Source organism: Pocillopora damicornis, chromosome 1, assembly GCF_964200805.1.
Source record: "Pocillopora damicornis chromosome 1, jaPocDami1.2, whole genome shotgun sequence".
In the NCBI taxonomy this organism is placed as follows: Eukaryota; Metazoa; Cnidaria; class Anthozoa; order Scleractinia; family Pocilloporidae; genus Pocillopora; species Pocillopora damicornis.
In genome coordinates this window covers 21841196-21846436 of record NC_142670.1, presented here as the reverse complement: position 1 = coordinate 21846436, position 5241 = coordinate 21841196, and the positions used below count along the sequence as shown (strand labels likewise).

The 5241-nt window shown below is 44.2% G+C and overlaps 1 pseudogene; it reads left to right on the top strand.

The window, feature by feature from the left end:
* The first annotated feature begins 2414 nt into the window (after positions 1–2414).
* LOC149052767 (uncharacterized) lies at positions 2415–4438 on the top strand (annotated as a pseudogene).
* Positions 4439–5241: the final 803 nt, after the last annotated feature.

The following is a 5241-nucleotide window of genomic DNA, read 5'->3' as shown; positions in this document are numbered from 1 at the left end:
AAACAAAGCTTTCAGCAGCTGTCAGTTTTATGTGGACATTAACGCAAATGACCCAAATAATTGTTTTCCGATTTGCTCAATGAAAAGGAATAAGGTCTCTTAGGAATATCATTCCATATTCTTAGGATTAACAGACGCCTAAAGGTTCAAGTTCCATTGGACTTTTTGATCCAAGTACTTTTAAAATTTAAAAGATCAAAAAATGCATCCAGCACATTTTTCATTCATTCCTACCAAAAGATAAACACCTCGCAAAACTTTTCGCGTTCGAATGTTTGATGTGTAATTATTTTGCTATCAACTTTGGCAATAATAAAAATGAAATTAGCAGAAAAGTCATGAACCTGTTTCAATTATTCTGTAATTTGTCAGTTTTTGGAGTTAAAAAGACGCACGTGATGTTATTTTCATCAAACCTTGCTCCTAAATCGTTTGAAAGAGTTGATAGTTAGCTTTAATTGAGAAGCTCTTTAGCGGCCGACTATCTCCAGCCAGTAAGTGTCCTTAAACTGATGAAAAATGTTTTTATTCCTTGGAAACTGATGGCCGACTTTTGCAAGATGAGTCAATAACGGACGCATCCTCCCTCGGTGTAAATATATTTAAGAAGGCCGCATAACCTGTTCTCCTTTGCCTTTATCATCCTTCTTTAGAAAAAAAAAAAAAGACTTTATCAAGGATTAACTCATTTGCAGTTTAATTTTTCGAAGCATTTAAAATGCCTTACCGATCGTCGACTAAAAGGAAACAGAAAGTACCGGTGTACTTTTAGCCTCGAAGATTCGACGACGACGTAACCAAAAGGTACATGAATTAGGAAATCAGGAAATCTGGTCTGCTTTCCTTACTTACAGTGCGTGGCAATGGAATATAACGCCTATATCTGTTGTGCTTAAATTTTCATCTGTGATTCAAGTTTTTTGATCGTTAGCCCTGTATACACTTGGCCGAATGAGCTGCACCCTTAAAAAACACTCTTTTCACCCAATTTAATCGTGAGCTATGAAAAGTGCTTCATAGGATTCCCGCTTGGTTTCATTAATAAATGCGATCACTTACATTTTTTCGTGGAAAATGTGCTCGAAGCCCTTAAAAAAACTTTCAAAGCAAAAGTCAACCAGAAAAAGGCAGTTTTTAAATCCATGTGGCGTTATGGTCTATAATATAGTAAACGGGCCATCAAAACTGCTCTGTAATCTAGTACCATACCTGAAAACAAAGCAAAACGATTCGATTACAACATATGCGAAGCGGTGAACGACAACAGTGCACCATCTGAAATTGATATGTGATAGACGTTGTGCTACAATGTCATTCATTTATTTTTTAAATGTTTGAGTTATTAATCTGGATAGGAAAGGATTTTGAATAACGGAAAGTGAATGATAAATCGTGCACTCACCCACCCATTATGTTTGTTGAGGACAGCGTGGATTCAAGACCTTTCGTCCATCAGTTCGCCAAAAAGGTTTTTGTCGAATTGGTACTCTTTTAGTCTAAAAAAAAATATGTTGGTGTTAATTTGGTGTTGCTATCTATATTAGTATTTACCATGATTCAGTCCATCCTCATCGTGGCCAGAGGCCCCCAATGCTGTTTACCCTTTGCCTTCTCCTCAGCTCTTCCCAGCTGACCTCTCTCTCCCCATCTCTTTTTTTCAATTTTCCCTCTTTGGGCACTATTGCGCAAAGGGATTAATTGCCTCACGCCACGCGACACACCTTTGTCTATTCTTTATTGTTTACAGTATTAGGTTTCAGTTTTGTTACAGCTCTCATAGCGTGAACAGTGTTTTGTCAAGTGGCGTTGTTTTTCGTACGTTTATTGATTTCAATGGGTCGAACCAAGCGTTGTCCAGATTGTAAAATTCCCCAAGCCGTGCACAAGTTCGGGAAATTTGATAAACAGTGTCCCGGGCCGGTGCCAGATGATGAAGAAGAGTTAGCAGATGAAGACGACACCGCTCCCCCAAGCACAGGACGCTTCTCTGAACGATTCAACCATTCAAGCTACTTTGAATTCTTTGCTCGGTGCGGTCCAGTCGTTAACCACTGGTTTAGCAGAGGTTCAAGCAGATAATAAGAAGTTATAAGCCTTGGTGGAGAAGAAAAAGGCGACGGATGGTCACAACGCGTCCACGCCCCCGCTTTCTGATGGCCATGATGTTGCTCCAGCATCACAACCTGTTTCTGCCGTTACTTTGCCCGTTACTTTGCCCGAAAAGCTGATCAACAAGTCGCCCAGCTTGGGTTAGCTGACTCCAGTGCGTCGACTAGTGATTCTGATGGTGACGACAGCGATCTGCAAAGTCCTCTTAGTACGAAGGCCAAGATAGCACACGCGCACGGCGGTAAGTCTCTCAAGTCTGGGAAAGAAGGCAACCAAGCCGTCCGCGAGCGCTTCTTCTTCCGCGAACCGTCCGATTCTGTTTTGTCGAGATTACCAAAGACAGACGTTCAAGTTTGAACAAGATCATTACGGTTTGCTCCGTGGCGAGAGGAAATGGCTCCGTCACATTTGTGCCGACTGTTGGGTCAAAGGACGTACACAAGCTTTGCACCCAGAGGGATCGAAGGAGTGCCCTCTTTCCACTAACTCCGGGGCAAAAAAACTAGGTTCATCGAGCACCTTCGTTCATCCTACAAATTTTCCTGATGAAGGTGCTCTCTACAGGGATTATTTCGTTTCCTAGGTTTTTGAACATGACGTTTTAGGTACGAGACTAGAACATTTTCAGTATGATAGTGCGAGACTTCATGTTTCTCCTTTTGTTGATGATTCAAGACTTTCGGGTTTTTCGTGTCAGTTTCCGGGAGCACGTTTCTGCCCTTCAAGTTCTTCGTTGAGGCTCAGTTCTCCCTTTCCCAATTTTCTCGACGTGCATCGCTCCGTGGCTCTTACTGGTGAGCCGAATTATCGCGTGGCACGGATCCCGGTTTTCTCTGCGTTAAATATCGCTAAGTGACGTGAACTCCTTCAGCATTATCCGGATAATGTTATTTGCGACTTTCTTGAATTCGGCTGGCCTATCGGTTACGTGTCTGATACTTTGCCCATTTTTGATCTTCGCACACATCGGGGCGCGTTGACCTTTCCAGACCAAGTTAATGCGTACCTGTCTAAAGAAGTCCAACTCGGCCGCATTGCAGGGCCTTTTGACAAGGCTCTGTTCATGCAGGGGTTTGTGCTCTCCCCTCTCAATACCGTGGAAAAGCGGGATTCCGAGGAGAGAAGGGTTATCGTGGATTTGAGTTGGCCGTCCGGTCATTCAGTAAATGATGGTATTCCTAGTGACTCGTATTTGGGGGCACCACTTTCATTACGCTATCCTACAATCGATGAAATTGTGGATGCCGTTGTTACTTTGGGCCGTGGTTGTTATTTGTACAAGCGTGACCTTCGCAAGGCGTACCGCCAGTTCCCAGTGGACCCCAAAGATTATCCTTTTCTGGGATACACTTGGAACAAACAGTTTTATTTCGACACCGTTCTCACGATGGGATTGCGCTCTGCCGCTATGGCATGCCAACGCTCTACTGCTGCTGTTGCCTGGGTCGCATCACAACAAGGACGCGTGGTGTTTAACTATTTAGACGATTTCATCGGCGTGTCCCCGGTCTTTAACGCACAAACAGATTTTCAGGCACTTAGCGATTTATTGTCTTCACTCGGGTTACACGAATCTTCAGGAAAAGCATACCCGCCCTCTCCAGCTATGATTTGTTTAGGTGTCGAGTTGAACACAGACGCATTAACTCTTTCGGTGAGCCCTGGGCGACTCTGCGAACTTGAACAATTGCTTGAGCAATGGATTCACAAACGAACAGCAACGAAGGCTGCCCTTCAGTCTCTCGTGGGAAAACTGATCTTTATTTCCAAGTGTGTGCGTCAGAGTCGCATCTTTATCGCCCACATTCTCATTCTTCTACGTAAGGTTCTTTTCAATCATTATCATGTCAACTTGACCGCGGAATTTCGCAAGGATATCGCGTGGTGGCGCCGTTTTCTCGGAGCTTATAATGGCGTCTCAATGATTTCTACAGCACAATGGTCCTCTCCGGGCAAAGTGTTTACTACCGACGCATGTTTGACGGGCTGCGGAGGACTCTGTAGCGACCAATATTTTCATGCCGCTTTTCCGTCGTTCGTTGTTCAACAAACTCTTGACATTAATTGCCTTTAACTGTTGACCATCATTGTCGCCTTGAAATTATGGGGTTTGCGGTGGTCCGGTTTACGTTTAACAGTACGTTGCGATAACGCGGTGGCCGTGACTGTACTCAATACTGGACAGTGTCGGAACTCTTTCCTAAACTCATGTTTGCGCAAACTTTGTTATCTTGCCGCTATTCACGAATTCGAAATTCGTGCTGTTCACGTTCCTGGTGCCTCTCATTCTTTCGCGCTGGGCCTCGAACAACCTTGCGGGAAGAACTGAATTTTTAGCCCACGCGCAACACGTCAATTTACAAGCTGTACCTGTCCCTGATGATATGTTTCAAGTTGACAATGATTTCTGACCCAGCCTTTTATCGTTTTAGGCTATCCAGAACTTAGGAGGCTTCGACGGGATCTTAAACATTCTCAGCGATCTGCTTACAGCTGTGGGACGTATAGTAACTTACGCACTCAATCCAAGGCTTTCTTTTTGTTTTGTTTTTACTTTAAACTAACCCCAGTCCCGGCTGAGTTAACGACGGTTTGTCTATATGTCCAATTTGTAAGTCGTACCTTAACCCCCCCTTCTATTCGTAATTATTTAAGTGCCGTTAAGTTGCTGCATTTATTTTCGGGCGCGGATTACCCGTTCACCAAAGATTTCGTCCTCTCCCTCCTTTTACGCGGTATTGCTCGCCGAGCTTTCCACACACCGCGTCGTGCACCGCCGGTTTCTCCCTCTCTTTTGCTTCGGCTTTCATCGTTTCTTTTGTTGAACGGTGATCCACGCTCGGCTACTTTATAATGCGCCTTTTTGTTTGCCTTTTTCCTAATGGCTCGTCTAGCCAATATCGTGCCGCCATCACTCAGGCAATTTGATCCCCGCCGTCATCTGACTCGGGGTGATGTGGTTTTTACCGCCCATGGGCTGTTTGTTACATTTCGGTGCACAAAAACAATTCAGTTTGGTGAACGATTGCTTCATATTCCTTTACTTAGTATTCCTGGCAGTCCATTATGTCCTGTCAGCGCATATCGCCGTAGGATTGAGTTGATTCCCGCTCACCGCTCCTGCCCGGTTTT